The sequence below is a fragment of the Ictidomys tridecemlineatus genome, chromosome 2, assembly GCF_052094955.1.
Source record: "Ictidomys tridecemlineatus isolate mIctTri1 chromosome 2, mIctTri1.hap1, whole genome shotgun sequence".
In the NCBI taxonomy this organism is placed as follows: domain Eukaryota; kingdom Metazoa; phylum Chordata; class Mammalia; order Rodentia; family Sciuridae; genus Ictidomys; species Ictidomys tridecemlineatus.
The window spans coordinates 31,970,101-31,996,515 of record NC_135478.1 but is presented as its reverse complement, the minus strand read 5'-3'; the positions used below and the strand labels follow the sequence as shown (position 1 = coordinate 31,996,515).

Below are 26,415 nucleotides of genomic sequence, written 5' to 3'. Positions count from 1 at the left end.
CAGAGCCCTGAGGACCACCCCCACGTATGATAGAAATCCCTTTTCTGAATGGAAACGATTTTTCTTCTATTGCCCCTGGGAGGATTGACTAAGGAATTGCATAGCACTTTGGTCTGTTAAGTTTTTTAAAAGGCTCTTTTATGTTATGAATCAAACTGCTTGCAAGCCATTGACTTCACAAAATTGGCAAGTCAGTGATTATTTTTAATGCTTTTCTCTGTATGGTTTTCATCCTTATTATTTCTTTAAATGACTAATCACCACTCCTGGGACCAACTTGCTTCCTGCTAATGATGTGTACTTGCTGAATCTGTATCCCCCACCCCATCTTCCCCCCCACCCCCGTCTCTCTCCTTTTTAAATATTCCATCATCTCACTTCCCACTTCAGACTGTCAGGTAAATAAGCAGAACACAGGTCTTTTGCTGTTAGAACTCCCAAGAAGAAAATAGAGATGGAAAACACAAGTTTTGAAAAACTAGAATATGATGGGAAATGTATATTTTATAAAAGAGAGGCTTAAAAAGAGATATAATGAGAACTAAGAGCAAATCTTAAAAGATTACTGTGAACTGAATAGGACGGTAGAAGTTCAGTGATAGGAAATAGAGGTAAGTAATTTGGAGGAAAGAAATGGTCTTTGGAGGTGAGGTTGAGGGAGGCTGTCATAAAATAACTCAGCCCAGAGCCCTTGGGTGTATTTTACTGGTGGTGGGTGGTCTTGGTATTGCTGCAGTGATTGAAAGGAGCTAATCATCAAGGTACAAAAAGATGAAAAGACCTGAGGGAAGAATCCAGGGTCCAAAGTAATGGAGTTCTAGTGACCTAAAGCTCCTAAACTAGAATCAGGACCTAGGAGAGTTTACTTAAGTTTATTGGAATTAATTGGTGAAAGATGAGAGCACAAGGCTTCTCCTAATGTTCATCCATGTTCCTGGGCACCAGTCAATAATGGACACTCTGGGTGTACATTTCCTTTCCATCCCTGCATTATTGAGGGGCACACTCTGGCAGTTAACTGGAAGCTTTTCATTAATAAATGGAAATAATCTGTTGTCCTCATATCATCAATTCTAAAACTGAATTGTTAGTGCTCTAGTGAAGATAAGTAGAGTGCTATGGGACTATTCGGGATAGTTACTAATTCTGATGAAGAGATCAAAATGAGATTTTAGCTTAGCACAGAGGGTAAATATTACAGGTAGAAGGGATCCTATAATATAGAAAAGCATATGTGTCTGGTTTTGATGAAGAAAATCAGTCTTCAGAATAAACTGAACTTTGCATCACTTATTCAAGAAGTTGAAAATCTCAAAAAGACTTCAATAAATCTTTAGTGTGGCTCTTTAATCAATTAGCAATAAAAAACATAAAGTTGTTTAAATGTATATTATGAGCATTTCTCTCAGCTGTTTTGGCTTTGCTAATTCATGACTTTATCAGATGGCCTACAGTAATGGAATGTAGAAGGAACTGTGGAAGCTCATGGTGGGGGGTGGGCATGAAATCCAACCTTTAGCAAAGGAAGTTTCCCAGGAAAGTGACATCTTGGATAAAAAAGTAAAACTGGGCAGGTGAAGGGGGTGAAGTGGAGATAGGGTAGGGTTTTCTAATCTGAAAGGAAGTTAGCTATTGAACATGGCCTCTGTTCTTTTTCTTTCTCTGGATGAATCTGGTCCATTTCCGTGAGTTTGCAGAGCCTCTTTGCCCCAACTCTAGGCTTAGCCATTTGATTTGCTCTGGCTCTTGGTGGACTTCATGCAAGCAGAGGCTCAAACAAGAATTTTCCATATGTGCACACTCTTTTTTTCCCCTCTGCCTTCATCCCAAGAACATCATGGGTGGGAATGCTAGAGAGTGTAGCTCTTCAATGATTTAGTAATCAAACACCCCATATGTGCTATGAGCATCTGTCTCAGCTTTCTTTTGATTTGCTAATTTATTGTAAGACGTACTGTAATTGGAATTATGTATAGGGAACTATTGAAGTTCATAGAGAGGGGCACAGAATCCAGGCCTGAAACAAAATAGTAGAGCATGGTAATTGCAGTCATCCAGCTGAGGTCATCCCAGATCAGCCAATGGCCAGTCAATCCTTAGACATGTGAATGAGTCCAGCAGCAGGCTAGCCACCCACCTCAGATGCGTGAACAATGAACATTTATTGTTGTGAACTATTAAGGTTGTTTTCTTATTCAGCATTATTGTTACCATAGATAACTGATAAATAGGGCTTTGGGGGTCAATGAATGAATGGAGTACTTAAGTCCCTGAAAGGAGTTCAGACAGTAACCCTTCCCATTGGTTACTTCAGTATATTTTCTCTGAAGTGCTGTGAAATAGTTTAGAAACAGTTTCCATTGTATGATCAATACCTTCAAAAGGAGTATTGAAAATCTTGAGGCAAATTCTGATGTGGGTCCTATTGACCTTCTTCAGGGAAATTGAAGCCAGCTTAAGAGTCTCAAAGTTAAAGAGCTAGAGGTAGTGATGTAGGAAAAAGTTCAATGGATTTGTTATTCGGTATCCCTGAGTAAAGATTTATAAACAATCAATAGTACTCTCATTTGTTGTTCCTCCAAAATTAGAGTACAATGTGATATTGCTGGGACTATCCGATAATGCCATTTAAACATGAAAATCTATCAAGTGACTGAAGCCTTTGAAATATCAGGCAATTAATAACCTGTTTTTCTGTTAACATTTTTGTTTTACAACCTAAAAGGTGAAAATAATATACTCTGGTCTAGTGGTCCTCTCACTCTGGGGTGCATCAGAAATACTCAAAGGGCTTGTTAAAACAATACTGCTAGACTCTACCCCAGAGGTTCAGATTTGAGGGGGTCTATGGAACTTTCAAGAATTTGCATTTCTAACAAGGTTCAGGTCATGCTGACTTTGCTGATTGACAATTATGCTTTTGGAACAAAACTTCCTCCGTGACACCACTGGCTGACTCTATGAGCCAACCTGGCTAGGCTAGGGTGCCCAGTTGTTTGGTCAAATACCAGTAGAGATGTTTCTGTGAAAGTATCTTTTAGGTGTGATTAATCTTTTAATCATCAGACTTTGAATGAAGCAGATTACTCTCCATACTGTAGGTATCCCTCATCTAATTCTTTGAAGATCTTAAGAGCAAGGACTCATATGTCTCCAAAAGTAGAAGAAATTCTACCCCTAGGTGGCAACTCTGCCATCTTGCTTGTTTCCAAACTTCAACCTGCAATTCAGACTTATAGATGCAATATCAGCTTCAACCTGAATTTCCAGACTGCCAGGCTACCCTACCAATTTTGGATTTGCCATAAGTCGATTGTTTAGTTTCCTTTTAATTTCTCTCTCCTTCTCATTTATATGAGATTTAGTATCCTTAAGTAAAATTTTATAAACAATCAATAATACTTTGTTTTTTTTTCTTCAAAATTAAAGTACAATTTGCTATTTCTGGGACTGTCAGATATGCTATTTTTTTAAAAAAAATTTGTTTTAATTAGTTATACATGATAATAGAATGCATTTATGCACTTTGATATATCATAAATTGATGGGATATAATTTCTCATTTTTCTGAGTGTACATGTTGCAGAATCATATTGGTCATGCAGTCACATATATACATACAGTAATAATATCTGTTTCATTCTACTATCTTTCCTATCCCCACATCCCTTCCCCTCCCATCACTTCCCTCTACCTAATCTAAGGTAATGCTATTCTTCCTTAGGGCCCCCTGCCTTAAACATGAAATCTATCAAATCTAATAGACAGAGATTGATCGATGTCCTATTGGTTCGTCTTCTCAGGAGAAGCCTAATATAGTGACATTGCAATAAAGTTTCCTGAAAAGAAAGAAAGGTAGAACTTAACAAATGCTGTTCTCTTCATCTAACATCTTTACCCACATTTCACCATTCAGAAGACTTATTTCAAATACCCCCACATGAGACGAAACCTGCCTGATTACCTCTGGGGTGCTGTTTCCTGTTCTTAGGCTGTATGTATTATGGTAGCAATAAAAGTTGTTCACCACAGACCAGGATGCTGGGCAGGGTTGGTCATTTTTTTAGTCTTAGCAGTCTTGTAAAATTGTTCATGGGACCTGGCCCATGACTGTCATTTAATAAGTATTCTGAATGAACAAACATGTGAATTGAAGGCTCTATTTTTACTGAAATTTATTAATGCATCAATGGACTATAAAAATAAAAAAACTACCAAATAGCTCTAAGAAGTAGTATAAAAGCAAACATTGATTTTTTTTTCACCTTACAAGGCTCACCAAAAACAAGAGAACAATAGCTATCCGATGAATCAACAAATTGTAGTTATGAGAACTGAGAAGTCTCTTGATTTATGCATGAGCATCAGTCATATAACTGTGGTCACCTTCAGCCATTCAACAAGCATTCATTGAGAGCCTACTGTGTGCCTGGCACTGTCAGGTGATGTATATATAATTTATCACTCACTATGGCAATTTTATTCAGTGTTCTTAAGAAATGTTAGCAAGCAATATTAAGACAATATATTTTCACGCACAGAAGATGAGACATGTTTTCTTGCATATTAGAAATTAAAGGAAAATTAAGCAAATGGCACTAGAATTAGAAAGAATGAGCAATTCATTAGGCAATAAGAATATTAACTAGAAATTGGGAATCTCTTTCCTATTTTAGTATGCACTTGAGCTTAATTGGCTAAGTTTTGAATATGGGGTGATGAGTTGAGTTGTTAGCACAAATCATACACCTTTAATATACTTAATAAAATCCAAGAGCCTGGGATGCATTTGCATTGCAGACAATTTATCTGGAGGAGTCAGTGAGTTGAGTAATAGAAAGGGATAATAGGAAATCAGTGGCTGAGAAACCTATAAAGTAAATTAACGTATGCCTTACTTTATTAATTTATAACAATAATGTAATAGATAAATCAATGAGGAGTGCTTTGAGAGAAATAGATGCAGGGAAGAGTTCCTCCTTTTTTTGCAATTTGTTGGAATCCTTTGCTCTGCAGAGGAAATGTTGGCCAGAGGTAAAGAAATCCCTTGACACAGAGAGGAAGGGTGTGATGTTGCAAAATCTGTGGGTGCTGTGCTCATATCCCTAGAGCCTTAACATTTCAGAGAGCTCCTGCTGACTTCCAAATGCTTATGTTCACATCTCTGTGTCTGAGGACTTTTCCCTAAGTCTCTGCTCTAGGAAACTGGCAGTGACTCATTCACTGGTCCTCAGTAGCCCTCAACTGATGACTAGCACAAGTTGATATATGAACACCCATGCTCCTTGGTGGGGTGTAGCTCTTAGGCATTATTTTACAGTTTTCCAGTCTCCACTAGGGATTAAGCTCCACTTACTCTTAAGGGACCTGGCATACCAGGCTGTTTTTCTCTTCCCTGTGTCGCTTCCCCACTTTCTAAGTAATATTTCTCGCATCTCCTGCATAAATTCTTGCACTTGGATCCTTGCTAAGAGTTGGCATCTAGGAAAAACCCAAACTAAGGCATGCACCCAAATGTTGACTTTCTGTGGCTATTCTTAGTTGTTTCCTGGGAAGGGGCTTATACCTTCAGGCTCAATTCTAGTTCAGAAGTACGTGTTATAGAATCTCCTTTGTTGGTATCCTGGACTTCCCAGTTCTGAGGAGTTGGTGTTTGTAGGAATCTGCATGCAGAGTAGTATCAGGGAAAGATGAAGATCTTGTAATGGAGTTTTTAGATAAACACTTCCTTGTGGTTGTCTCTCCTTATTAGTTGTACCCTTTTCAACAACACATACATGTGGGAGACGGATTGGTTCTAGTTAGACTGACCTTTGTTCGTTTTTCTATTGCCAGCCTTCATTTGAGAGGGTAATCATTTGTCTCTCCAGTAACACTGAAGGTGAGCATTTTTCTCTTTTTAACTCCTCCTGTCCTGACACTTAATTAGCAATTCACACACACTTCACAAAGCCCAGAAGTGCCCTCTTTGTGTTCCATTTAGGGAGAGAAGGTCCCCTTTCATGACTTTCTGTGTGGAGGGAGGTTGTGCAATATGAATTTTTCTTTCAGCCATCCTCTTCCATGGTAACTACTATAAATAGTCTCTTTACCCTTCTTCTGCTCCCTCCCCTAAACCTCAGGGATCTCAAACTTGCAGCCAGAACGGACAGTAGAAATATGAAATATCCACGCATGGCTTTCCTTTGTAAAATCTAGTAGCGTTCATATGCACTTCATATAAAATTCAAACTCTTCCCCCATTTTATAAAGTCTTATTCCCCCGTCTCCTTTTGGACTTTTCTTAAATGTCATTCTTTTAGAATGGCTTGTCTGGATCACCCTATTTGAATTGCCAATCTATCATTGGCCCTCTCTAATTTTCCTGTCCAGCATGGTTATTTTTATAGCACTTATGTGATTCACTGTATGCCTTCAGCATGGAGACAAAGAGAAGACTGAAAAAAAATATACATACAATTCTTGTTTATTGCCCACTTCTTGAAACATTGACCCTGGATCAAGACTCCAGAAGCCCCATGTACTTTCTTTTGCTTGTGTTCAGCAATAGAACTGATTTAATTAATTTTTTTTGTATTAGGAATTGAACTCAGGTGTTATTAACCATTGAACTATATCCCCAACCCTTTTTAGTTTTTATTTTTGAGACCGGATCACTAAATTGCTTAGGGACTCACGAAGTTGCTGATGCTGGCCTTGAACTTGTGATCCTCCTGCCTCAGCCTCTCAAGTTGCTGAGATTACAGGCATGCACTACTATGCCTGACTCTAGAATTAATTTTTATATTTTAACCTTAAATTCAATGAGCTTGTCGAATTCATTTGTTAATTCTAATACTTTATTGTATAAATAAAAAACAATGCAATCCTATTATTAATTTATCTTTTTAATCCCTATAGCCTTTAATATTCTCATATTGCATCACTATAATACAAATATATATAGAACACTTTTGCCTAATCTCAGGGGGTTAAGGCTTCATGAAGTAAGATATTTGCAGAATGATAATTATTATTATCATCCTGTTATTGTTATTCAGAAACCCTTTAAACATTAAGAGTTTCTAGTTCTTCCTAGAGTACTTTTTAGAAAATCATGAATAAATGTTAGAAGTTATTAAGTACATTATTCACATCTATTGAGAAAAGCATATAGATTTTCTTTGTATTGTTAAAGTAACAAACTAAACCAAATATTAATATGAACAAAATATTAAACCAACTTGCATTCCTAGGATAAACCCAACATAGGGTATATTTATTCTTTTTTAGACACTTCTGGATTACATGGTGAATATTTTGATGACTCTTTTATTCATGTTCGTGAGAGATTATCTTATGATTTATAATTTTTTAAATATCCTAATTAGGTTTTACTACCAATATTGTTCAGGCCTCATAAGAGAACTTGGAAAGAGATCTTTTATTTTCTATTATATGAAAAGTTTTTATTAATGTGTAAGTGTGATACTTACTTAAAATATTTGGACTGGTCAGTGGAATTTAGTTAAGCCAGTAGTGTTCTTTGTCAGAATATTTTTACTTAGGGATCGAATTACTTTAGTCAATATAAGACTTTTCCGATATTCTATTTTTCCCCAGTTGAAACAAATTTCTTGTTAGTTTGGGAAGTTGTATTTTTCACAAGATAAGGATTTTCATCTACAATTTCATATTTATTGATATAAATTTGTAGCTTTGTTTTGCTAATTGATGTCCTTTAACATGTTTTCCTTTTACTTCCTTCTCTTTGTTGTAATATATATATATATGCACTAATTCTAAGTGTACATTTTTATTGTTTTACATATTTATGCACCAGCAAAATTACCACCCAGAAAGAGGCATGTACAGAAAATTTTCTCCTGGCTCTTTCTGGTTATAACCAGCCTTCATGGTTATCTCTATTGTTTCTTCTATTATAACCAATTAGTTGACGATCATTAAAAAAAACAATGCCTGTTCCAGAATTCCATGTCAATAGAATCATAAAGTCTTCTTTAACTGTCTTCCTTTGTTCAATGTATGTGTGAGATTCCCTGATTTTGATGGCCATATAAATTGTTTGTTTATTTCTCTGTAATATTCCATTGTATGACTATATCATAACTCATTTATCCTTTTGTTGATGAACATTTTTTTTTCTATTTTGGGAGTGTTATGAATAAAACTGCATGAATATTCTTGTATGTGACATACAGAGGTCACATGCATTCATTTTCTTTTTTTCTGTGAGAGAGTATGGGGAATTTAACTTGGGCATTCAACCACTGAGCCACATCCCCAGCCCTATTGTGTATTTCATTTAGAGACAGGGTCTCACTGAGTTGCTTAGTGCTTCACCATTGCTGAGCCTGGCTTTGAACTCACAATTCTCCTGTCTCAGCTTCCTGAACTGCTGGGACTATAAGTGTGCACCAGCATGCCTGAACATTCATTTCTTTTAGCTATGTCCCTAGAAAGAATACCACTTGAATGATAATATGCTTTAGAATGATGTTTAGCTTTATTTGATATTGCTCAATGATGTTTTAAAGTGATTGAGCCAATTTATGCTTCTAGCAATATCTGAGAGTAAAGTCACTTTACAATCTTAATGGAGACCACAAAGATACTCTACTTCATTTTTATCCTTGGATAGTCCTTATTATTTTACTCTTCCACTTAGATATATGATCTATCTTGAATAATTTGTGGTATGATTTAGATATTAAGGTATATTTTCTTCCCAAGTGAAAATCCAGTTCTTCTAGTATAATTTATTAGCCTTCCTTTTCTGCATTCCTCTGATGCCTTTGCTGGAAATCCATGTATGTATAATCTATTTGTAGATTCCCTTGTCTATGATGTTGATTTTTTAAATGACTATCCTTACACTCAGACCAAATGGTTTTATTGAATATGGCCTTGCTGTTCTTTTAATAGATCTTATAATTTGGTAATTTAAATTCCCCAACTTGACATTGGTCTTCAAGATTGTTTTGACTATTTTTGGATCCCTCTGCCTTTTAATATTTATTTTTAATGAAAGTCTATTAATGACCAACCCTTCAGTTAGAGTCTTTGATTAAATGTTTTATTTTTACCTTCATCCTTGAGATATTTCTACTTAGTATAGAATTCCAAGTTGACAGTCGTTTTCTTTCAGTGCTTTGAAGATGGCACTTTATTGTTAGTATTATTGTTTTAGTTGAGAAGTGAGCTGTCGGTCTTGCTGCTGCTCTGTTGACTGTAATGCATCTTGTATTCTTTGCTTTTAAGTTTGTATTTTGTTTTATTTCATTAGATTTACTATGTTGTGTCTAACTGTGGTTATCATTGTATTGAGCTAACAGAGCTTCTTTTATCTGTAGCTAATGTCTTTCATTGGTCTTGGGAAATCATCTCTTCAAAAATTGCTTCGCTTCTCCATTCCTGGAGTTCAATTCCATGTATGTTATATATTTCTGCTATCTCATTGACATTTGCTTTTCTGTACCTCATTTTATTATCCTCTCCATCTCTCAGTCTGGATATTATCTACTGACTTAACTTTAAGATTATTAATCCATTATTCAAATGAATCCATTTTGTTGCAAAATTCTTAATTTCAGTAATTGTTTATTTTTAAATTCTAGAATTCCCACTTAAGTTTTCATGGACTCATTTTCTGGTGAAATTCTCTTGTTTCTATTTTCTTGAGCCTCTTATCACAGTTATTTTTAGTTTATATCTGATAGCTCTGGGTCACCCTTAGGTCTATTTCTGTTAACTTCCTTTTCTCTTCCGTCTCTTGAGATGCCTAGTAATTCTAAACCGAATGCCAGATACCATGTTTAATAAATGTTACATACTATGAATGATGTTATCTGTCTCTAGAGAAGGTTTTGTTTAGCTTCTGGCTAAAGAATTAGAGTTGATCTGAAACTGTGTTTCAAACCTTGAGAGATCTGGCCCATTTCTATGTTGTTCTGAGTCTGGTGTGTAATCTTATGAAAATTTTGCATCTAGTTTGGACCTGAACTTCTTATTTTCTCCTCCTAACATGATGCAACAGGTTCAATTAACCTCTCAGTTTCCTAACATCTGCTTTCTTCTCTATTATCCAAATTCGTTTTTTTATACACATTAATAAGTGGTTAAATTAATAAAAATAGGACCCACATGCATTTTCAGGGATCCTCTTCTTGTCAGCAGCACATTGGCCTTTTATTTACATCTGCTTGTTAACTCCTCAGTGCCATCAAACATCTCTGAATTTTTCAGACAGACGTTTTAGTACCTGTTTTGTTTTGGCACTTCAATGAACTTTCTAGTTGTTCAATCAGGGGGTTATTCTGATAGAAGCTGGTGCATTAGATGCAGAAGTAGAATCTTTAGATGCTGTTATTTAGAAACAGTATGTTACATTCCTTCAGATTCCATTGGCTAGAAAAGATCTCATGACTCCTCCAGTATAAAAGCTGGGCTGTACCTGGATGTGGTGGTGCACACGTATTATCCCAGCAGCCCAGGAGGCTGAGACACAAGGATCACAGGTTCAAAGTCAGACTCAGCAATTTAGCAAGACTGGGAGCAATCTAGTGAAACCCTGTCTCAAAATAAAAAATAAAAAAGGGATGTTATTCAGTGTTTAAGGGCCCTTGGGTTCAATCCCTGGTACCAACAATAAGAACAAAAAATTTGGGCCATGAAATAAAGCCTTCCTATGTGCCCAGGAGGAAAATGAAACCATTTTGGGGAAATAAAACATTTTACCCCCTTATAGGTAATCACTACTTGTGGACTTACTTTCAGTGGGATCTTTATGCATTTTTAGGCAAATTTTAAGCCAATGTTTAAAAGATAGAAGACACATAGGCTAGTCTCTGTAGATGTATATTCTAAGAACTCAGTTTTTATTAAATTCCTTTTATTGCCATCTGTTGTATCTGGAGACCTAATGTTGGGTTCACAAAATCTGAATATTCCAATAACTTAAGAAAACAGCAGTGAAAGCACACAAACACACAGAAGTGTCTTTACAATAATCCAGGGACGTCTCTGAGATCTTAAGCTTCCATGGAAAGAGAGAGCCCCTGGAATGCTTCAGTCTTATATAGGGGACACACAAGGGGAGGTCCCAGGGAACATTCTATCCCCCAAAGGGCAAAGAGGTAGGATAACAAAGGAACAGGTGAGTGTATCTCAACCCCAGCGGATGACACCTACTCCTCGAGCCACTCCTTGTTATTTGAGCTGGGGTAATGCCCCACTGTCACCTGACAGTACTGTGCTAGACTGAATGCAATAATTGCTCAGAACCCTGTACATCAGGACTGCATCCAGGGCAGCTCCCAACATTCTTTTTTTGTTTTGGGTACTCTGATAAGCACATTTATACCTGCTCTGTTTTTGAATTCTCACATGAATCCTGCAAAATAAGTATTTTATTTTTTTTGCTATATTTTTTTTTCGAATGGGCAGTATAATACTCAGGTAGCTGCTTAATTTTTACTTTTTGCTATGGACTACCACCTATCCATTTGTTCCACAAAATGGTATTTTTATTGTTATAAGTTCCTTTTGTATAGGTGGAATACATATAAAAATTGAGGCCGAGACCTCTGGAACTAGGTTGCTGAGTTTCAGTCCTGCTTCCACCACTTCTTGATTACTCAGCCACGAGGCAATTCACTTCATGTCTGTGCCTCAGTTTCCTCCTCCATAAAATAAAGATAATAATAAATTGTAGTAAATGAATTAATCTTTGAAAAGAGATTGTAATGCACCTAGCACATAATAAACATTCAATACTATTAACATCATTTATTTCCTACAACAGATTTGCACAATGCTTTATAGTTTTGTAACTCCTTCAATAGAACATAAGTTTGTAGACTTTATCCCTTAGTAGCAGGTATCATGCCTACTACCAACTAGAAGTGCAGGCTATCTCAATTTTAGATCATTAAAGGAGAATGTTTGTCTTTATTTTTTTTCACTTGTCTGTGTCAATTCCTGCCAATAATGCCTATCATACATTTTCCCCACTTATATTTACAAAATTATTTTTGCAAACCAAGTGTTTTTTTCCAGGGCTAAAGTCCCAAGTTGCTCTAAATATCTCAATTACCAACTTATCCCTCTTCAATTGTAGATTATTGTAGAACATAATTAAAATGTTAGGAGAGGCCCATGTAATTTGGACAAGGTGGTAGATCTTTATTTTCCAACTTGATGAAAAATTTATGCTTTTACACTGTCACAAACAACTTGTACTGTGCCTTGTGTTTCACAGTTTTTGTGCTTGATATCGTGTGCTTTTGACAGTTCTTTCCTTTTTCTGACAGATCTTTTTTTTTCCATCTGCAGAAGTAAGGAAGGCACAGGTTTCTATACTTGTATTCGCTTTGTTCTGCTTGTGGTAGTATATTACTCTTCATCACACAAAATACAATTTTCTGTCAATCAGTATTTTCTAAGCACTTGCAACATCTCTGTGTGCACATCACCACATTAGGGTCTGATAATTGGAAAAATATGTGCAAGGACTAAAAAGAGGATCACACCTTAAATTGTTGGAAGTTAATTGATATAGCAAAACTGTTTTGAAAATAAGTGAGGTCTTATTTTCTTGTAGATTATCATATTATCTACTAGATATTATATCATATCTAGTAAATTCCTTTCCTAGGGCTGCTGTAACAAAATACCATAAACTGGTTTGCTTTAATCAACAGAAATTTATTTTCTCTCAGTTCTGGAGGCTGGAAGTTGCAAATCCAGGCATCAGTGGGATGGATTTCTCTGGGGTTTCTGAGAAGGAATCTATTCCACTTTGTCTGTCCTACCTTCTGCTGGCTGCAACATCCTTTGCGTTGCTTGGCTCCTAGATGTCCAGTCTCCACCTCTGACTTGACATCACCTTTTCCTCTGTCTGTCCTCTTCCGTTCATATCTTCTCTAATAAGAATGGCTGTCGTTGGATCTGGGGCCCATTTGGATGGATGACTTTATCTCAGGAACCTTAACTGCATTTGCAAAGACACTTTCCAAATAAGGTCACCTTCACAGCCTCTGGAGGGACACATCTTTCAATGGGAACTACCAGTCAACCTACTCTATGTAGCATGTGTTTTCTTGTTTTCCTTGATTATTATCCTTTTTCAGGTTCCTAAAAATTCCCTTCAAGTGCACAAGGACCATGTCTTATTTATCCATGTGCTCCCCAGATCCCACACAAGTGCTCTGACCAGAAACTCTTCTTTTAATAAGGTTGTATTGAAGGAATGAATGGCACATATTTAAATACACAGGAACAAGAACAAGCTCCTGTCATGCAATACCACAGCTGGAATCTAGTAATGAGACCAACAGACAGAAAAGCCTGGCATGGCGTGAGACTGGTAGGTGCTCTGATGTGAGGAAGGACACTTGGAAAGTCATCTAAGCTGAGGGAGCTGGAAAGACTTGGGAGGAAAGGAAAACAGAAAGTGAGTTTCAAAGGACTGAATAGGAGTTACCTGATGAGGAGATGGAGGAAGAATATGCTAGGTAGAAGAGGAACATGGGCAGAGATTTCCAGGGTGAGGCATCCTGGGAAGCAGAAGGAAGGACTTGATATTGCTGGCAGATCTGGTGTGGAGGATGGAGATTTGACTGGGGATTGGTGTGTGGAGGGTAAACTATCAGAGAGAACACCAGGCTGGCATGAGTGCTAGAACCTTGGATGTCCTTTTGAGATCATATGATAAAATACCAAAGAAAAGATGACCAATAAATAATAGAAATTTATTTCTTACAGTTCTGGAGGCTAGGGAAGTCAAAGATTGAAGCCCCTGCAGATTCCATGTCTGGTCAGGGCCCATTTCCTAGATGGTGTTTTCTTAGTCCTCACACAGTCAAGGGTGAATGAGCTCTTTGGGGTCCTTTTCATAAGGGCCTTGTCTTTATCTGTTCAAGTGGCTACAACATAATGCCATATATTGAATGGCTTATAAGCAATAGTAATTTTCTTTCTTACAGTACTAGAGGCTGAAATATCTAAGATCAAATTGTGGCAAATTGTGTGTCGGATACGAGCCCTCTTCCTCCAAGATAGTGCATCCTGTTCGTGTGGAAGGAGCTAACTCTTTGAGGGCTGTTTTAGAGGGGAACTGATCTCATTGATAAAGAATCTGCCCTCAAAGACCCAATGGTATGATCCCATCACCTTCAGAGTTAGGACTTCAACATGAGAATGGGAGTGGGGTATCAACGGTCAATTGACAAGGAGTTTGTATTTATTCGTAAAAAATGATGAGAAATCATTGAAGTGGTATCTACGACATCTTCAGGTTAGTGTTTTAGAAAAACCTGCCAGAAAAATTGAAAGAGGGATGGGATATTAGTGACCTAAGAGGTAGATTGTTAAATTTCAAATTGTTGGAGGAATCCAGTTGAGGAATGAGAATGTCATGAATGCCACAATTAAGATGGTCTAGACAGAGGGTAGAGAAGTTGCGTTTGAGAGTCTTAAAAATTATGAAGGACTAATGGGACATGGTGGCTGAATGGAGTGAGAGAGAGTCAAGGATGAGTTTATTTTTTATTTTTATTTTTTTTGGTAACAGGGATTGAACTCGGGTTACTTGACCACTGAGCCACATCCCCAGCCCTATTCTGTATTTTATTTAGAGACAAGGTCTCACTGAGTGGCTTAGCGCCTTGTTTTTACTGAGTCTGGCTTTGAAGTCATGATCCTCTTGACTCAGCCTCCTGAGCAGCTGGGATTACAGGCATGCACCACTGTGCCCGACTAAGGATGATTTATAAATAGTTAGTTTGGGGCTGGGTTTGTGGCTCAGCTGTAGAGTGTTTGCCTAACATGGGAGAGGCCCTGGGTTCCATACTCAGCAGCACATAAAAATAAAAAAATAAGTAAAATAAAGGTATTGTGTAAAACAAAAAGTTGATTTGTTCAACTGGTGCCATTCATGGGGATTGAGGACAGTGGAAGTAAAGCATGTTAACTTTGTGTGCCTCATTTCCCTTATGGATGAAGTGAGAAATAATCCCTCCAATTCTCATCTTGCAGCTTTATTATTAAGACCAAATGAGGTAAAGCCTTTCAACATGTTTTTAAAATCATAAAACGATTTTGCAAATTACTTTATGATTAGTTTACATTTTGAAGACTTTAAGATTCCAACAAAATGGAAATTATTAAAAAGTATGTAACTGTGGGCAAAAACATGGTTTTCAAAAACTCAAACTCATCTTTTCAGATGGCAAGAAACATGTACATATAATTCAGGTTCTACTTTTCTCTTCCTTTATTCCATCCTGCACCCTGATTTAATAATACATTATGCCCAAGGAAAAACTTTAGTTCCAAGTCTGGTGGTTCAAATTGAGACCCTTCTGCCTCCTGAGCAAGGTTTATCAGTGACATGGCCACCTTCACTCCAGGGACACAATTGCTCACCACCCCACCAGGTGTACACGTATACAGAGAATGAACTTGGAAATCCCTGTTTAAGATCTTGGGTACCACATCATTCATCTCCATATGGAAAGTGGGAATAATTATCTCTATTTCATAGGAATGTTGGTAGATGAAATTAATCACACAGGTGACATGTGCAAGTTATTATGTACTGTATACCTGGAAAAGAGTAGGCACTCAATAGCACTTTTATTATTTCATTTTCCAGTCTAAATTCTCTAAAGAGAGATACATCTTGTTCTTAGAAATCTTTTCCTGCACTCCAGCTGTATAGATTTCTCAAGATGCCAATGGAATTTGATCTCTGCATTAGAGGTTCCTGTGTCTCCAGACCACCTGGTTTTCCCTACTCAACCCCACCCCATCTTTATAAATTTCTGTAATACTTGTGGTCTGTCTCACAACATCTAATGCTGGAATTTTGAACTATCTGCTCTCGGTCATTTTGTCTCTCTAAAATAGACCCAACGTTCCTCAGGTGACTGTATCTAGCACAGTATAGCACACACATCAGAAGACAAAATCGCATGAGACGACCTGAAAATCAACACATTTTGCCTTCAAAATATTCAACATTTCTTCTTTGGGAGCCTCATTAAAGTTCTTACTTCCCAGTCCTTTCTTTGTATATCAAAATCAATTTTCATGTTGTAAAGGAAGAAAGACAGTGAAAAACTGAGTTGGAAGATAAAACATTTCTTAGCTTGAACCTCAAAACTGAGGAGAATATTGGTTTTAGAACATTTTGATGTCTTGGGTTTATTTTCTTTCTTTCTCTGTCAGCTCAAAAATTGCAATAATAATTGTATTGTTCCCTAAATGCCCTAGTTACAACAAAATCCAAGATGATGTCATCTATTTTGTAGGAAAAAAGTTCATAAAGCATTCTTGCTTTCTTGATAAGAATGCAGATCACCTCGCAGCTGAAGGAAAATCAGCCGCAGGCGTGGAGATCTTGGCCAGACTACAGCTGAAAGTCTTCCACCAAGTGCCTGGAGCAGCATGCAGTCTAGGCGCTGAGAAGTTGCTTAAGATGGAGGTGATTTATGTAGCAATTCTTTAATTTCATTTTAAAATTCTATTCATGGAAGTTAAAGATTATATAATTTTGGGAAAAAAAAAACCTCCAACGGCATCCACTAGATTATGAATTCTTGATACTTTTAATCCAGGCAAATTTAATTAACTTCTTCATCTTTGGTTTTGTATATATTAAATGGGAATAAAAATTTTTCTTACCAAACAAATATAGGTAGGTGTTGGGAAATATAGTTAGCTGTGTGTAGGTATTTGGAGAGCCACGGTAATAAAACAACATTCTATCTCTTAGCTCTTGGAGCCATTGGAAAGGACTTATAAGTGATTTGGAAACTCTTCTAACTTTATTCCAAAGTATAATTTTAAAGAATTTTAAGCACTACTAGCATGTCACAGATTTATTTAACTCATTAGTGAGGGAACCAGGAGGATGTTAGAGCTGGTTCAAAGAGAATTTGAAAAAAGCGGATATATATAGGTTCCGAAAGAAAGACTGCTGGATTGAAGTTGTTGAATTTAGATTACAAAAAAAAAAAAAAAAATTGTTCACCTTGAAAGGAAAATAAAAATCATGATTTTTTGGCTTTGCCATTTCTCCTGTTTAGACATCATTTGCATGTTTATCAGACAAAATCTAAAGTCAACATATTTCTTCACAGTTTATAAATCCTAAATATGGTAAGTAGCTACACAAAGGCACATTCTCCTACAAAAACTGAAGAATCCCAGGAGAGACCTGTTAGTATACCTATGATATTGAAAGTAAGTGTAACCACTATTTTTTTTTATCTTTTTTCAAGTTTTGGATATATATGTTAATATTGCCTTCTCTTTTCTGAATTTCCCATCCTGTTTGATGCCTTCCATTCTTCTTTGTCTTGGTAGGTCTATCTGTCCCTAACTCTTTTCTGTCTACTGTTTATTGCCCAGTTATATCCTCTGGACTTTCCTTTTTCTGCTTCCTTTTCAGATCATTATTTGAGTCTCCTTTAGTTCTTATGCTAAAAAACTGACTTACACTAAATTGGCTGTGCACTCTATTAGCTTCCCATTAGTATTAAGGACAGACAGGATTTCTAGTCCCTTCCCAGTATCTCTGTGTGGAATAAGGAAAGCAAGTCTCAAGCAGAGTTCTATGCATCTTAAATCTAAAGCAAACAGGCACAAGGTGCTACAAACTCAATGAAGTCCTGGGTCTCTCCTTTGGTCTGCTCTAAATTCACCTTGTGAAAGTTTCATTTAAAGCAAATGTGTACTTTCCTCTGTGCCATAAATTTTCAAACCATGTTCCTTTTTTAGCATCAAGTGGTCAACAATCTTCTAAACATGCATCTTAGAATTAATTATGGAGCCATTACTAAGGGTGGCAGGTGTGTTGGATTTCTGTTTATGCTATATTCCTGTCCTAGTACCTTTTTTTTTTTTTTTTTTGGTACCAGGAATTGATTTGGGGGGGGGGTGCTTAACCATTGAACCATATCCTCAGCTCTTTTTTATTTTTATTTTGAGACAGCATCTCACTAAGTTACTTAGGGCCTTGTTAAGTTTCTGAGGCTGGTTTTGAACTTGCAATCTTTCTGCCTCAGCCTCTCGAGCTGCTAGAATTACAGGTGTGTACCACCTCACCCAACCTGTCCTTATACCTTGAATGTCATTGTGTTCTCCAGTGAAGGTCCATATCTAACATTCATTATACTTACTAACAAGCTACTGATTTCATCAGTAAAAATCAATTTAAATCCAGTATATTGGTTGACAAACGTCTGGTATTAATCTAAGAGTTAGATGAAGCCTGGCGGATGTCACCTCTGATGTGTGATCTTATGAATAAATGTCAACTCACCACCTCTGGAGTGTCCTGCTAAGTAGAGAAACAGTCCTCCCCTAGAGGTGCCACATGCATTCGTATTACACAACTTAGGCTGGAAGTAGTTTAAAAATAAAATACAATCTACACTGCAAGCTGAGATTCATCTGTAACGTCTTCATGAAGCTGTCACAACCTGTTGCTCTCTGTAGAAGGCAGAGTTGACACGGTACAGGGTGGAAGTTCCCTATCTCTAAGCTCTGGAAGCTGGGGTAGTAGCAAAACTTCTTTGGGAATAGAGATCCTAGTCATCTTGACGCGGTACAGGGTGGAAGTTCCCTATCTCTAAGCTCTGGAAGCTGGGGTAGTAGCAAAACTTCTTTGGGAATAGAGATCCTAGTCATCTTGGCCATGGAGAATTAAGCAAGGAAAATGCTGGTGCCTCTGGACTTTGCTGTGGAGGGTTGGGGTGTGGCAAAGAACGAGACCCCACAATCTAACAATTGCCATGGCTGTAGTAACTGAGAAAATACGGGGCAGAAAAGTGAAAGAACTTGAGTTATAAAGAAAAAAGAAAATATTTTTACATTGCTAATTTCTTTTGGGTGCTAGTGCCTGTCAGATCTTGCCAGAAAAAACAAAGACCAAAAGCAAGTCTGGTTTAAATTCAGTTGTATTTGTGTCAGGTTTTATATTATGATAAAATTTTAGCCTCTTTACAAGGAGGTTAAATCCCTTGTTGATTCTAAGTGAATTTAGTTTCTCCAGGATGAGCAAGATGAGACAAAAACATGACCCATTTTTTTTTAATCCTCAGAGTTCAAGTTCTTGCTATATATATATATTTTTTTTTCCTTTCCCCTCTACCATAGGAAGTTTTCTCTCAGACAGAAGTGCAGAAGAGATGCTCTTGCTGCTTGGGGAAAGATCCATGGCTCCCTCCAACACAAAAGACCCTGGATTATTTTAGGTAAAGAAAGCAGCCTAGAGTGACCAGTAGGCAGTATGCCTGTTATGCCCTGGCTGGAGCTCTTACCTATTTGTAACAATATAATTTTATTTGCTCTTGGAGATACCACTTTATGTTCCCTGTGTCAGACTAACTCAGAAATATGTCCACCAGGCAAGACACTCGCGATCACTCCTCACAGTCTACACTGCACGTAGCCCAGTGGCAGAAGGTAAAATTGAAGAGTGGAAATGAAGGTAACGCAGCAGTGGCTGAAACTCCCAAAATTTGTGGCTGTGAAATTTCTGAATCCATGCATTACTCTGACCCATATGTGAGGACTTACCTTGTAGAATTGAGAACATAGCTGAAGTAGTTCAATAAGTGCTCCAGTTTTAGAATCTTTTTTTTTTCTCCCTGTGTGGAGGGTAGAGTGTCTATTTTTTGTGTGTTTAACTTTGCCTGCGTTTCATGTTACTTTATTCTACTTTTTTTAATCTTTCATTTCCTAAGTTATTTTTAATTTAGTTTTTTATAGACTTTAACATATACCCATGATTTTACTGTCAACATCATGAGCCCCCATGGATATTCCTTCCAGTCTTATAAAATCGTATTTTTGTCAGATTTACTGATTCTATTTCTTTTCAGGGCGAACCAGTATCATGAATATTATGTTCTTTATTCTCATGCATATCTTTATATTCTAATTCATGCTTTCACATCCACAAATGCTGAATATTTGTATGCAGGTTTTTAAAGTCATCACCACCTTATAGTTTTAGTTTGTATAATTTTGCCATAATGTATTTATCCATTAAATGTCTATTTAAGATGTTTCTAGTTCTCCACCCACAATAAACAATGTTACAAGGAACATTCCTATCCATGTTTCTGTGTAAGGGTTCTCTGGAGGATTGGACTGAAATGGAATTGCCAAGTTTTTCATACGAATATCTTCAACTTTACTAGATGTAGCCAAATTGCCCTCCAAAGAGAAATGTGGAAATTCTTTATACATTCTAGGTACTAAAATATTGTCAGTTATGTGCACAACAAATATATTTTTCATTCTGTGAGTTGCCTTTTCATTGTATTCATACTGGGTTTTTTTTCATATAATTTTAATTTTAATATATTCAAAGGTATCAAAATTTCCATTATGTTTTATGCATTTTGAATCTTGTTCTGAAAATCCTTTATCTTCTGGTTCTTTTGTGTGAGGCTACTTTATGGATGGCAGTATGTTACATGGGTACTATCAGCTTTATTTATTTATTTAAAAGAATATTCACAAATTTGCATGTCTTCCTCGTGCAGGGCCACACTCATTTTCTCTGTATTATTCCAAATTTAGTGTCTGTGCTGCAGGGAGCACCTACTTGGTTTAATCATGTTGACCCTGTTGTAATACTTAGCTCTTTTAGTGACTCTTCCTGCATGAATGTGTTAGTGACCAAGGCAGGTTTGACTGAAGCCTTGCTCTATGGCAGAGGAGTTTACATCTTCTGCTCTACATGGGACAAATCGACCCCTCTGGTGAGCTATTTCTGATTTATCTTTTTGTTAAATCTTGACCTGACCAGCACATTCTCCACCAGAATTAGCCTTGCTTTTTTCCCCCTTTGGAGAACAAAAATAACTCCTGTCTTTATTTCACAAAGAACTCCCCCACCTCTTTTGCTATAAAGCATGGGAAACAATTGACTTATAAACTAATAGGTGGAAAGCATATAAAAGTGTCGTTTCCATCCTGGTGGGTCCTACACTGAACGAAATTCTCATAACCATTCATTCAAATAACATTTATTGAGTACCAACTGAGTGCTCCATGTTGTGCAAGTCACTGAGTGAACAAACCATATCTGAGATGGAAAAGAGAGAGGATGAGAATCTGGGAAGACTTCTTCAAGGAGTGATGTTTAATAAGCATGGGAAGGCTGGGCATGGTGGTGCATGCCTGTGATCCCAGTGGCTTGGGAGGCTGAGATAGGATTGCGAGTTCAAAGCCAGCCTCAGCTCAGTGAGGCCCTGTCTCTAAATAAAATACAAGATAGGACTGGAGATGTGGCTCAGTGAACTCAGCCCCTGAGTTCAATCCCCAGTACTCCCACCCCAAGAAAAGAAGCATGGGAGGAAGAGGCACTAGTCATTTCCAGGTGGGAGGAAAATATTAACAGGAGTTTAATGGACAAATGGAAAACCAAATACATTGAAAAAGAGCTTAGTATCTGAAAAACCAAAGCATGCCACTTACAGTTAAAAGGAAATAGAAAAGAAAGGATTTGGAATATAGATGGAGAACAGAAGGGATGAGATTATTTAGTGCCTTTTAAGACTTCATAAGAGAGTGTTGGTAACTTGATTAATGGTTATAAAATATCACATTGGCTGAATATGGTAGATGAATTGGTGATACCCAAGTGTAGAAAGAAACCAGTTAAGAAGCAGTTGTTGGTCTCCAGGATAAATTTGATAATGGCCCAGGTTAGTTTTGTGATGGTAGATGTGTAAAGAAATGTATCTTAGAAGAAGAGATGACAGGAAAGAGATATGTTAAAGAGTATGGGGAAAAAATAGAAATAAAGATGGTACTTGGCGCCCTGTAATAATGAAGAAAGCCATAAATGAACTTGGTGAAGACAGTTTGGGAGTGGCTGGGGGGGGGGACAAGGCTGTTGGTGGCCTGGGCATACTGTAGGAACACCACTTCAGATGGCTATCCGGCAGGCACACAAGCTGAGGCACTGAGTAGTCATTTGTACCCAGAGTTCAGAAGAGAGAAATATTTGAGAATATAAACTCATAGAAAAGTCTAATTTGTTTCTGTTTCATGATAAGTAGATAAATATATAGTAGCTGGGCGCAGTAGTGCATGACTGTAGTCCTAATGGTTCGAGAGTCTGAGGCAGGAGGATCGCAGGGTCAAAGCCAGCCTCAGCAAAAGTGAGGCGCTAAGCAACTCAGTGAGACCCTGTCTCTAAATAAAATACAAAATAGGGCTGGGGATGTGACTCAATGATAATCCCCTGAGTTCAACCCCTGATCCTCCACCCCACCCACCCGTGAAAAGAGAGAAATATAGTGATAAGAAAAGGGATAAAGAAAGACATTGCTTTAGTTATAGCCTAAAATTTAGATTCCAGGGGCTATCAGCCATGGCCTTAAACTTCTGTGCATGAACAGAGATCATAAACAGACTGTATCTCAGTCAAGTCAGAAGATGTCCAAGATATCAATTATCCATTTGGTCCTATTCATAAATCTATTGTCCCTCTAGGGGTATGCAGTTTCTCCGACTTTTCTGAGTTAAGAATTAGAAAGCACTTCAAAGGTAATGAGGTAGACTGTACACTTTAAAGGAAGTATTGATCATGTCACAAGAGATTTGTAGAGAGATTTGTATCACAAAATGTATTTGTTGATGAGCAGCAAAACCAACATGTCTGTGTTTGAACAATGTTAACAACTCTAGCCTTTTGTTTAGATTTCTGTTGAGAGTCCCAAAGTTGATTTGTTGATTGTTTCTGTATAATTGATAAGGAATTTGGCCCTCCAGTAGATTGTGTTTACTTTTTCTTACTATAGGTAAAATGATGAATGATTGAGACTCATTGCTTTTTTAAACTAATTAATTTTTCCAGCTTTATTGAGACATGTTTGAGGCTCTTTGGTTATATCAGTATGTTGTTATATGGCTGTGTCTTCAACTTATATTTTATGTGTCTTCTTAGTATCTAGTCCTCTTATATTTACCTTAGCTGTAACTTGCAGATAATTCTAGGCTCAGTTTTTTTGTCTTATTGATGACAAATTATACCTATTAGTCTGATAATATTGGGTTTCAACTTGAACCAGCTGCTCTGGTACCCATGAGAATGACCAGAACTAGGTCATTGTTCCTGAATGCAAGAAGCTTATAGTCTGGAAAAGAAATGGGTTTGTAATTACCTACGTGCACTGCAAAACAGAATAGAAAAATGGTTATAATAGATTTAAAACAACAACATGCTATGTCAAGTTCAGATAATAATGACATAGGTTCAAAAAATATTCCTAATTAAAATAAATAAAACTAGTTAAAGCTTGCAAATAAACAATAACCAAAAAAGTAGATCACCAGTAGAACAAAACAATGAAAGACAAATAAACTGAAGGCCTTGAATTTCCCCAAGTCAAGAAAAGATTCAAAACTTGGTATTATGGCATGGCATGTCTCTGAAATCAAAGGGGTCAGTAAAGATGGTAATATTGTTCAGGGTAGACTAATTATTACATGGAACATTAAACCTTGGTTTTTAATATGCTACAAAGTTCTTTTTTACTCAATTCTCAGTACAAAATGGTTACCATTGTGAGGTAGCTTCCAGATCTTTCCTCTACTAAGCCCTCAGAGTGCTCTCCATTAAGGAAAACAGTGTAGAAAATCAAAAGGTTTTTTATGGAATAGGTTTGGAAGTGGCAGATGTCACCTGGCCAGAAGACTTCAATGACGTAGCCACCCTTAGTGGCAAGAGAGGCTGGAAAATATGGTCTACCTGTGTGTCTGGGAGGAAAGGAAAGACTTTCATAAATATACAAGTTCCCTAAAATTCCCATCAGTCATATCCAACATGGAAAAAAGTGAAACGATGGGTTTTCTTCCTTTTTTTTTTTTTCTCTCTTGAATAGGGTAGTAAACTGGCTAAAAGAGAAATGAACAACTGAAGATAACTTTCCTTGCAAAAGTCTCCAGAGCTTCATCGTAAAGTGGGGGGCACTCAGAATACCTCCCAGGGAATGGGGTGCAGCATTCTGTAGTGGGCATAGATGCTGGCTTAAAACAGACCTACCAAAATCAGAAGATGTAAGAGAGCCCGCCTCCCAGGGATGACAGCTTCAGCTAAGTTCCCTTCTTCCATCTCTTCCAGCCCTTTCATTCAAGCTTACTTGATTTCCTAAAAGAAAAACAAAAGCAAGAACAATTGGCCAGGACCCAGAGTGTCCAAGTTTTCCTAGTAGTTTAGAAGACATCATAACTGGGCTCGATGGAAAGGAACTTAGGGGAAGTCATTCCCTGTCCCAGCAGGTCAAATATACATTCTGGGCAAGTATTTCATCATAACCCTGAGATGAAAAAGGAAGCCACAGAGCAGCTAGAACACATGCCACAGGGCATAAAAACACAAGAAGAAAAGACAAAGAACCCAATCTAAAAGAAAACTGTAACTCGGGGGAATAAGAAAAAATTCCATGCATAGGCTTTGTTATAGAAGAATATCATAGGGTTGAGAAATCAGTTACTAAAGAGCTGAAAGATGGAATCAGAAGGTAAGAGGGTATGGGTAAAGCTGGAGGGATAATCCCATTGTTAGTCCCCAAGGCACAGAACAAACAGCCCAAGACGCAGAGCAGATCCAACTGGGCCAACAGACAAGAATCATCACACTAACAAGAGCTGATCACAAAGACTCTGTTTCCTAAAATGTAAGGACAAGAAAGCCTGGTTGCTGGAGCAGAACTAAGGATTGGCAAGTCCAGAGAATTCTCCTTGTTTCTTACCTTTACTGTTGTGTTATAAACCTGCCCCCCCTTTCTCTGCAGACTCTCCACAAGTTCTCTGTTGACATTGAAGACTATGGTCATATGTAATATTTCCAACAACAAATAGATTCATTCATGAGCTGGCTCTCAATGACAATTCAAAACTCTCATAAGAACAATTAGGTTCATCCAGCTTTGGTTACGTCCCATCATCTCAGTCCAGCCAGCTAGAGAAAAGGAATAAAGTTAGCTATTACTGGAAAAAAAAAAATAGACTGTCAGACTCTGGGCCACTTACTGTAAATGGGTGTTCATACAACCTTCATACAGGAGAGAGTGCTGATATCACACTTCTAAATGGATATTTAAACCAAACCTCAGAGAATTTAAGTTACTTTACTCAGTGTCACATAGGTACTGGTGTTTCAGAGCTAGGTTTCAAACCCGCCATCTACCTTTAGGCTACGTTACCAGTATTCACAGAGGCTAGCTACCAAGGAAGTAAGGATGAAGATCTATGGCTTGTACAGATCCTTTATGTTCCTAAGATTTATTCAGGATAGAGTCTTTTTTAATTTTTTAATTATTATTACTCTTTTTTTTTTTTTAGTTGTCAATGGGTCTTTATTTGTTTACTTATATGCGGTGCTGAGAATCGAACCCCGTGGCCTCACACATGCTAGGCAAGTGCTCTACCACTGAGCCACAAACCCATCCCAGGGTAGAGTCCTAAAACCATAAATATTGGGTCACAGGTGATACTGCCCAGTCGTTTTCCTGAAAAGTTACTCTAACTGATGTCCCAGGAGAAATGTATGAAAGCACTTCTCTCATCACATTTTTTCCAACATTGAGTATTTAAATTTTATTTCATTTTGCTAACTGAGTAGGGAAGTAGATCAGGAAGAATTCTGAGTGGGGCAATTAGGGAAATGTCCACAGAGGAAGTGGTATAGATTCTGGCCCATGAGTGCACAGTGAAAGCAAAGCATAAAGGTCTGGAGCACCACAGCCTATTTGGAGGAATCGGGGCCACTGGGCTGGCTTGAAAATAGTATGAGAAATTATTCTAGTGAGCCACGAAAATCAGAATGAAATATAGTGCTCTTGTTTAAAACAGCTTAGAGATGAGAGGTGATGATATTCTACAAGAAAGTAGCCCCTGAAAAATCTTGGTGTGAGATATTTGCCTATGATAGATATATACCTTATATGCATATGTACATATGCACACATATATATGTATACACACACACACACACACACACACACACACACACTTTTTTCTCTTTATCACCACCACCTCTCCCCTCCATTCGATCGTTTTTAAATAAGTAACCATTTTGTTTAGAAACTGCTGATGGGGCTCACATAGGACTGCTTGTATTAGGGTAAAATGAATTCACTAATGGGGTGACAGGTGTGAGGGTTTTCAGCTTTGAAATGCTTCCACCAGCGACATTTGCATTCTATGAGAAGTCTATGCTAATATAACATTCACACTCACAGAGTTTAAATTGCAAATTCTGAAAAGCTTGAAGTCAGTAAATAATATCTGGGGGGAGAAGGGTGGTAGTGCCCAGACAATATCAGTGTGGAAGGGGAGTGGAAGGCATTATTTGCCAGGTGTTCCTGGAGCTGAGGTCAGTCC

The 26,415-nt window shown here is 37.4% G+C and overlaps 1 protein-coding gene and 1 non-coding gene across 8 annotated transcripts in view; one reads left to right on the top strand and one right to left on the bottom strand.

The window, feature by feature from the left end:
• The window catches only part of Rbms3 (RNA binding motif single stranded interacting protein 3), a 1,318,386-nt gene that overhangs the window by 212,604 nt on the left and 1,079,367 nt on the right, over window positions 1–26,415 (top strand). The window lies entirely within an intron of this gene.
• On the bottom strand, window positions 20,517–20,619 carry LOC120892076 (U6 spliceosomal RNA). Its single transcript, XR_005736745.1, has one exon. It is a non-coding gene; the product is annotated as a U6 spliceosomal RNA (small nuclear RNA).